At 40.2% G+C, this 10,001-nt stretch overlaps 1 long non-coding RNA gene across 1 annotated transcript; it reads right to left on the reverse strand.

Moving 5' to 3' along the window:
• Positions 1 to 1,072: 1,072 nt before the first annotated feature.
• On the reverse strand, positions 1,073 to 6,469 carry LOC108582459. The gene is made up of 2 exons (XR_001896026.3): positions 5,505 to 6,469; positions 1,073 to 2,524 (listed from the first exon to the last, which is right to left on the reverse strand). It is a non-coding gene; the product is annotated as an uncharacterized LOC108582459 (long non-coding RNA).
• Positions 6,470 to 10,001: the final 3,532 nt, after the last annotated feature.

The following is a 10,001-nucleotide window of genomic DNA, read 5'->3' on the forward strand; positions in this document are numbered from 1 at the left end:
ATACTGCATTACCTCCAAACTGGTTGGTAAGTAATCACTACCCTTTATATTCAACTATTATAATACTTAACAACATTTCATGAGTGGAAAGTGTAGTAGTAAATTTTCAATATGGAAATGCTCCAGTCCTAAGTCCAGAAATAATTGGCTTAGATACTCATTTAGAGCAGATTTGTTAGTGTCGTCATCATAAAATTCATCTTCAATTGAGCAACACAATTTTATAAAGTGACCAAGCAACTCCCCATCAAAAGTGGCGATTTTTATTAAGCATGAGGTCCGATGATCCTAAATGGGAAATGTAGTCATAATAATATAATAAAATAAAACAAAATATTTAAAAATATCTTGAAATTGCTAACATTATTTTATGCCTGTGTGTTCATGAGTTCCCCATGTATGCATAAGTCAAAATTTAGAAATACTTAATACAGAACAAACCATGAAACTATATTTATACAATTAAATTAAACATTAAATAAATTCAAGTTAATTAAATCAACTTGATTTAATTTGAGCAAAATGCCCTCGATTACAGTATTTTTGTTAATTTGAATTTAATTAACTTTGTAGTTTCATTTGTATTTAATGTGCGAATATATTTTGAGTTTACAGTTGCATAAGCTTTGCAGCTATAGAGGTCACACTTAGGTTTAGGTTTTTACATATTTAAGTGACATTCTAATAAAAATGATTTTTGTCAGGACCAGGGTTCCCGAGCATTTTTCTCCCCTTGTAAAGATTCAGTGCTCACCGACTCAAGTTTGGCACTTGCTCAGTGTCTGGGGTGAACCAGCTAACTTTTCTGCGCCTACGTTCCCTCATCTCTAAAACAAAGATGTTCTTTGCTCACCATCCTGCATCCCCAACAACAACAAAACAGACTTTCTGTGGTGTCCCCGAAGCTCCAGCCCTGCTCCTGTCTGGAAAGGGCATGCGGTCAATTTTTTTTTTCATGTCTTTTTTATTCCCTTGCCCCTTCACTGGGGAGATAGGTCGTCTTTATCAGCATTGTGTTTTGTTTGTTTTTGCTTTCAATCTGTGAGCGTTTTTTAAAAAATGAAGTCAGATAATTAATAATAATGTAATCTGTATTTTAAAATTTCTGAGACAATCGATTTTGAATGTTCCCACTAGCTTGAGTTCATCATTCTGTATTGTATACATATTTCAACCACCACATTGTACCCTCTAAATATATACAATTATTGTTAGTCTATTTAAAAAGAATGAGTCAAATCTCTAGAATCCCAGAAATGAGCTTCTCACTCAGGCTTGGCTATATCATTTTTTGGGCTCAGTTCAAAGTACAATTGTGGGGGCCTGTGCAGAAAGCAGGGAGCAGTGTCAGGAATTAAAGTATCAAGTGTTTCTCCCCCTACTCCACTCCCTTTCGATCTGTTATGGTGTTTTATAGTTCCTACTTAGTGTCACTGCCCGCAGGGCTAGTGCAGACCCTCACAAGCCCACAGAGGTCTTCAGAGCCTGAGCGTGTGCACTGGCTACCATGATCCCCCTCACTTCCCTGGATCCACTTCCCCTGACCCAGGCAGATGGATGACCCCCTAGGTATTGTCACCCTTGTAACATGCAGTCAAGGCAGGTGAGGGGCTCACCTCCACCAAGTCACCCCGCCAATGCACCATGGTGCTGCTGCCTTGAGACATCTGACCATCTCCATGCCTGTGCCTAGGTCCCCACCAGGGGCAGTTGCTAGGTGGGGGCAGGGAGGAGGAGGAGGCCGAGCAGGAGCCAGAACTCCAGAGAGTAGGAAGGCCAAGAATATGTCCCAAAGAGGACACTGTGTAAACCAAATCTCCAAGCCCTCAGCCTCAGTGCTTGCTTCCCTGTCTCATCAAATTTTATTTACAAAACACAAAGCCAAAGATTAAGAATATCAAGATGACAACCACAGAATACGAAATTCTAAGGACAACCCTCTTGAGGGCAGGACTCTGTGCAATTGTTCTGGCCTCAGGCCCACGTTCCTGTTTCTAATTAAGGTAGCCAATAGGCATGCTTATTGCGATGGTCATTTTCCTTATGTGGGGTCTCTCCCTCTAATGACTACACAGAAAGCAGAAAATTCATTGCATGCATCAAAAGGTGTACATCTGAATGGGAGAAAATAGACGGGCTCAAGAAGAGCTATAGGTGGCAGAGCCTACCTCTGAAATGGAGCACCTCAGGGCCTTCCATCACCAGGAAACACCAGGCACACTGATGAATATGCTAACTGCAGGTGTGGGTGGGCAGTGCATGGACAGGCAGAGTTGGTGTGGGCTGCGTGGGATGCAGTTCAGGGTGGGTATGCTTTCCTTCTGCTATGCACACAACACCAGTGTGGCTGACACAGGAGCTGTCACCCTCCTGACAGCCAGGATTTCCCTTGATGTGCCCCATCTAGGCTGGGCTTTCCATTCAGTTTGGTTGTTTTGTTTCCTGCATGCATTCCGTGGCCAAATGTAAGATAAGAGGTTGAGAACTTCTCAAAATATTCAATTCCGTTTGTAACCTCTGACTCCTAAAAAGAAAGTCAAATAAGCTGGTGTTATCAACCACACAACAAGTCAAATTCCCATTTTTTTTTTTTTTTTTGACAGAGTCTGGCTCTGTCGCCCAGGCTGGAGTGCAGTGGCATGGTGTCAGCTCACTGCAACCTCCACCTCCCAGGTTCAAGCGGTTCTCCTGCCTCAGCCTCCCGAGTAGCTGGGACTACAGATGCATGCTACCTTGCCTGGCTAATTTTTGTATTTTTAGTAGAGACAGAGTTTCACCATGCTGGCCAGGTTGGTCTCAAAATTCTGACCTCGTGTTCCACCCACCTCGGCCTTCCAAAGTATTAAGATTACAGGCATGAGCCACAGCTCCTGGCCTCAAATTCCATTTAAATCCAGAATCTTTTCCTATAGTTAAAATTGCGTAGCTCCACGACCTAATGCCTGCACAGGGTACACACCCAATAAATATTTGTTGAATGAATGGCTGAGTGATATGGGTTGGCTGTGGTCCCACCCAAATCTCACCTCAAATTGTAATAATCCCCATGTGTCAAGGGTGGGGCAAGGTGGACATAATTGAGTCAGGGGGGCAGTTTCCCCCATACTGTTTTTGTGGTAGTGAATAAGTCTCATGAGATCTGATGGTTATATAAATGGGAGTTCTCCTGCACACTCTTTCTTGTCTGCTGCCGTGTAAGATGTGACTTGGCTCCTCATTTGCCTTCTGCCATGATTGTGAGGCCTCCCCAGCCATATGGAACCGTGTGTCCATTAAACTTCTTTCCTTTATAAATTACCCATTCTTGGGTATGTCTTTATTAGCAGCGTGAGAACAGACTAATACACTGAGTAAATGAATGCACTGATCTGGAGTTTTCGTGTTTGCCATTGACACAATTTTTACCCCCTTACAATAACAAGAAAAGGTAGACAGAACAATTGTTATTTTCCCATTTTACATATGAGGAAATTGAGACTCGGAAGGGTTAGGTACTTTGCTTAAAGTTACTCAAAGTTATTGGGCTTCCTGGGCGCAAATGTAGGGCTTTTCTGCTGCTACAGGGAACACAACAAAATTCCACCCCGATGGCTGCGCCACCTGCCCTACTTTGCTCACAAGCCACGTTCGTGGTTATCTTTTAAGTTTTGTCTGACGAATTTTGTCTTTTAAGTTTTACCCCTTTGGTGAACCAGGGCAGACAAGTTGCATTTTTGTGGACTCTGTGTTTCATTGGCTAGAGGTGATGATGAGCTAACAACAGTAAAATGCTTTAAGGGAATAATCATCACCGTTATCACACACACACGCGCACAAACACTTTTAAGAGACATACTTAGCTGTGGAAGTATCTCTCCAGTGTTCTTTTGGTACAGAAAACATCCTGTTTTCCAGGGATACACACTTCGGGAGATAGAGGAGTGGACAATCATGCTTAAATACTCAAATTCTAGGGCTCAACACGCCGGAATTCCTGCTCTGTACTTTATTCCATGGGTGACCTTGGGGACGTTATTTAGTCTCTCTTGACCTCCGTTTCTCACATGTAAAATTGAGATCACGAAAATAGAAAATTTGGAAGAGTGTTGTGAGATGGGCTGATAAAGCACTTACAGAGTCCCTAACACGTGGCGAGAGAATAACAGGTGTTATCTTGTTTCTAGTGCAGGCAGACTGCATCAGGGAAGGATGAGGCCAAAGCACTGAGACATAGATTTGTTGTGAAGAGTTCCCCTTATATATACGTCATTGCATATCTGTGTGTGCATGTCGTGAGATTAAATCCCACTGTCCAGATGGCTAAAAAATAAACATATTAACCCAATTAAATAAAGGTACAAGCTTCTGTATTTGCAAATGCATCTCAATGCTTCTCTGTATTGTATAAGACTCAGCCATAGGGCACGGAATTTGCCCCTAAATCTCAAAACATTAGTCATTTTGTGTTTCTTTTATCTTTTGCTTTCTTTCTTTCCTTCTTTCTTTCAAAAATTAAAGTTGTTTCCTGGTTTTTTGAAAGACAGTTGCAGAAAATAAAACTGAGATTGAAAAAAATCCTTATGTTGTTTGTTGCTAAATTCATCCCTAACTGTGACTGGGGATCTAATTTAAAATGAAATGACTCAGGACAATTTCTACTGGAAAATGAATTACTCCAGGCTTATGTTTCCTTAAAAGTAAGCGTGTGAGGGAATCTCTTTCTACAGCTTCTAAATGAACAGCTGCCTTGAACTTTGTCATAATCAACCTCAGAAAGCTCTCATCCTTTGCTTAGTTCCTCCTTCAAGATGACTCAGGGAAGGGAAAGATGAAAGGGGCTGGTGGGGAACCCTCCCAGCAATCTTCAGACAAGTGGAATTGAAGGAATACTTTCAGATCCTCTCCCAAAGCCTGGCTGCAGCCATAAGCGTGAACTTATTACCACAACAATATTGCCACAACGGTGAACTCCCCATGCCAGCTCAGTTCTCACGGTGGCTTTACAGTGTACACGCCCATTTGTTCATTTCTGCTGTGTGGAAAACAAAACTAACCAAACCTTCAGTCACACATTGCTTTTCTTTTGAGATAAAACCTGCTAATGGGTATCTACATATAGGCGTCCATTTGATTAATGATAAGCTTCTGGATAGTAGAAAAGACTAAGAAATCCAAGGAGAGAACAAATCAAGATAAAATGGTATTTTGTGGTTCACTCTCTTAATGAATATTGAGAACCTTCTGTCTTCCAGACACTGTCCTAGGCTTTGGGAATGGAGACGTGAATAAGACAGGTGTGATAACTTCCTTTTGTGGCACTTAGGTTAATGGCGGTAGACAGATATAAACGTATCTTTTAGGAAATATATTTTAGGGGCTTCTATGTCAAAACAAGCAAGTAAACCACAGTCGGTGCATTTTAGCAGCTTGATCTCCTTATCTGTGTTGTCATGCTGTGATTACTGGGAATTACCTCAAACCTGAGACTGTTTGTTCATCGGGAAAATGGGAATGATTCTACTTACAGGTTTGTGGTGAGGCTCAGATGAAACGATTGCTCTCTTAAAAGTATGAAGTTTGGTTTTCAAATTTTGATAAGATCCATTTTTATTGAGCTGTAATTTTGTACCATGCAATACACTAAAGCACTTCAATAGACAACATCTCACCCAGACTTTATGAGACAACTCCATACAATTGGAAGGGGCACCAAATGGATGAGTTTAATGCTAAGAACTGGTTTCATATGAACTTATTGCCTTTGCTGGAATACAAGATTCAGATAAACTAATTTGGAATAGGCTCCAATGAAATCACAACTGTTAACTTTTTCATTCTCAGATCCACTAAAAACTGGTTGTTACTTCTTTAATTCTTACTCTCCTTAAGTAGCCAAAATTAGGTTGGAATTAAACCAGTTCTGATTTGGGGATTTCTCTTTTAATAAAAATGATGATCCCCTTTGCCTCATACTTGAATGCCTAGGAGTCAACTAAGATTTAAAATATCAATTTGAAGCTGATATAGAGATGCCTTCATTAATGGCTCATCTTTTTAAAGCCTATGAATCCCTTTGATGGTTGGTGAGTCACTGTTAATTTCAGTTAACTCAGGGGAGAGATATGGGGGGGTTTAGAATGTAGCCACAGTTAGAATTTGGCCCACATAAAAAATTTACATTAGCTTACTCAACATACTTTTTACCTAGGGCGTCTGAGTCTTGGCCATTATAATCCTAGACACAAACAAGTTTTCACTGCTTAGTATTGGGTTAGGCAGTTAAATCACTTTTGAACAAGTGGTCAGGGGTCATTCTAGCTCATGCAACGTCAGCATTTTACTAGGCTACTCTACTGCCAGGAGAGAAATGTCAGAGAAAATGGGGAAAAAAATTACAGCCTTTGGATGGTATTTCAAGTCCTTCATGGTCTCCCCAACTATCCTCTCTGTGGCTCACTATTTTCATGTTCTTAGAGAAAACTGCATTGCACACACGATGCCTTAATGTACTCCAAATTTAACAAACACAATTACACATTCATATTTTAGAGTATGCTGTGTCCTATACTGGGGATGCTTCTCTCCGTATTTGTCACCTCACAGAACTTTATTCTTCAAGTTTCAGCTCAAAATTCACATCTCACATCTTAGCAAGACCATCTTTGATCTTCCCAAGTCAGAATGCACTGTTTTGGATTCTCTACTCCCCTACTCATAGACTTCCTGCTTACTAGGGACAGATGGGACAGATGGGATGGTGGGCACAGATATCCTTACATTGTGGTTAAGACAGACAAAATACTGTCAACTTTGCAGTATCCAAAAGCAGATCGACTATGGTAAGGGCGAGTCATGTTCACTATGCAGTGGCAGAACAGCTGTGATGAGAGGTACCCCATTAAATTCATCCATATAACAGTTAATTCATCTCCTGGTAATTCATGGTGTATCATTCTCTCTTATTGGTCTTTTACAAATGTAGGACCACAATCAACAAACAACATTAGGGTGAGGCCCAACAAACTCCATAAATGGCAACATCTGTTTACTTCCAAGTCTTGCCATCCTTCTAGCAATTCCAAGACATGTTCTAACCTCATTCTTATTTTCTAGGCCTTAGCAAAATATCTACCACTAATTTCTTAAGTTTCTGGCAGTGAGTACTTGTACCAGCAATTCCAAAGTCTGCTTAATTTTAAACCCCATGGCCACAGCACATCATCTGATAGAATAGGGCAATAACTTCTAACTAGTCTGGGCATTTCCTGCACCTACTTTCCCTTGATCTCAAAGTACCTTAATATTTTAGAACCTGGTTGTCAGACAATGTTGGATGAAAACTCATTTTGAGTTCACCAGTTCTCAAAATGGGTTTCAAACACCATTGTCATACAAAACTCACACAGCACTACAAAAGTTCACCTCTCCTGCATTCTACCATTCATTGTAACAGCTATTATTTGTCTTTACCACATCTCTTCAGCTCTTCAGAATTATCCTAGCAGTCATTAGTGGCTGGACTTAATTGACTCTTTTGTTTTTATACCATTTTCCCAAAAGTCTGCCTGCCATGGGGAAAATGCACTCTTAGCTTAGGTCTAGGGTAACAGTTAATCCATGGCCTAGAAAATAGCCCCTGATATAGCCTCACTTGAAACCATGATCCATGAGGTGCAGCCTTAGAGCAATGGCACAGTCAGAAAATGCATCCGATTAAGCCCACAGTAATCTTTCAATTACCCACATTCTTTATTTTTATTTCAAAGGATGTACAAAACTCACTACACTAACATTCTGTTTTCTCTCCCGTAAGATTCCCAGAAGTGTCCAACATCTTTGAGGCTTCTCCCTCCAGCCCTGCCTGAAGTACTGCTTGCCTTTCTCCCCCATGCCTTTCACCATTTCCTCCAACCTCCGTATCTCAAAAGCCCCCAGATCTATGTGAAAATGGCGGAGGGTCAGACAAGGATGTAAATGGGATAGGCGAAGCTAGAAATGTTTTAGCAAATAACAGGATAGGAAAGAATGGAACCCTACATATGTTAAAATGTCTAGTGATATATGATAAAAGGCTCGGTGATAAATTAGATGCAAAGTAATACAAACATCCATATGAATTTGGAAGCTTTCTGATTCCATGTCATGTATGGTCTTTGGTGAGTAATTCTTATTCTAGTCTGCAAAGTACCAGTGGATGCTAACTTATCCTGAAACTTTTCTGTAGCTGGAACTGTGTGTAAAACCCAGGGAGGTCCTTGATTCTGATTTCAGTGCGTGATGGTTTCAGGCCTCTTGAAGAGCTGTCTTGATTCCAGTCTTTTCCCATTGTAAGTGACAAGTGCAAACTTCAGGATGAATTTGCTGTGGGTTTGTGCCATGGATTTTCAAGACTTCTTCCCCTTTCTGTTCTCTTACATATTCTTTTACATAAAACTGCTTTCTGGCTCATCACAGATGTGGCTCAGTGTTGTTTTCCCGAGGACAGAAACAGTCTGATTTCCACCCCTCGGGCTGCTGCAGAAGCCATGTGACTCCCTCATTTTGTGGGCTATTCAGATATTCTCGTTCCAAAATAAAGAGAATAGCACCTCTTTAATTTCTTTTCTTTTTCTTCTTCTTTTTTTGCTTGTTAGATATTTTACAATAGTATCTGCCTAAGGGACACTGTGAGTTGAATTGCTTCGGGCGCTCTTTCTAGCTACCTTGTTAGTTTTGAGAACTCATTCTCTAACAGAGAACTAGCAGGCAATCCTGGAAAATAGGCTATTTTTAAAAAAATCTAAAACACGTCAGTGTTGTGTGTACTGCTAAGAAATTAAAAACCTGTGACATGGTACTCAGATGCACTCTGAGTTTAGAGATACTAAAATGTGAAAAAGCTTGCATTTAGAATAAGTAGAGTATCGTGTATACACACATCCAATTTTTGCCACTTTAGCATTTTTGAGTGAGAAGAATGTATGGATGGCATAACATCCAAGAAGTCCCAAAATGTGGGACCTTCACAGTTTTCCTCCCACCCTTGTGCCAAGTCTTCCAGTTCACCATCTAAGAGACAGCCACTCTTACTGGGTTCTTCTATTGGGCATACATTTTATTGTCATCATTGTTGTTGTTTGCTATTTAGTTTGTTTAAAGTCAGGTGTATGCAGATACACATATAGTAAGATTCACTCTTGTTAGTGGTGTATGCTTCTATGAGTTTGGACAAGTTCACAGGGTCCCTCATGCTCCCTTGTACCCATCCCCTCCTTAGGCCCCAGGCCTTGGTAACTACTAGTCTGTTTCCTGTCCTGATGGTTTTTTCCTAGTCCAAATATCATATCAATAGGGCCACATAGTAGGTAACCTTTTGAGTGTGACTTTTTCACCTAGACTAATGCATTTGAGATTCACGCGTGTTGTGTGTTTCTGAAGTTCATTCCTTTTTATGAGTATGTTTTCAAGTGCAACTCTTTGAGTTATTTTTTTAACCTAGATTGTCTGTAGCTGATCCATGAAAACTGTGTACTGTTTATGTTCTACAAACCTGCTCTAAAGTCATATAGCCTGTGTATTTTCCAGTGCAGTGACCACCATGCAGCATCCATGTGAAACTCTGGTTTAATTATAATTTAAAGTGCCTTCAAGAGTGGGAAAAAGTATTACCTTTTCAATACCTGTGAAGCAAAAAGTGGCTTTTAAGGATATGTTTTCAGTCTATCTTCTAAGAATAGTCATGATTTAATCTTGGGCCTAGGGTGGCCTCTGGTATGTAATTTAGAAGGATCTGAACACGGTTTACAAAAAAGCATTTTCTCCAATTGTGTTTCTTTATTTCTTTGTGTCTCTACATTTTTCTGTCTCTCTCTGTCTCTCCATTTTTTTCTCTGTCTCTCTCTTTATCCTGGTAAAAAGTGTTTTCTCACCTTGCAAAAAACCAAATAGGAAATTGGTGCTTTTAAATTTGGATAACCTTGAAATTTATAAACATTTTTTCTGGATCAATTGCTAGCCATAAACAAAAAAAAAAGTAATATAGA

Source organism: Papio anubis, chromosome 13 (genome assembly GCF_008728515.1).
Source record: "Papio anubis isolate 15944 chromosome 13, Panubis1.0, whole genome shotgun sequence".
In the NCBI taxonomy this organism is placed as follows: Eukaryota; Metazoa; Chordata; class Mammalia; order Primates; family Cercopithecidae; genus Papio; species Papio anubis.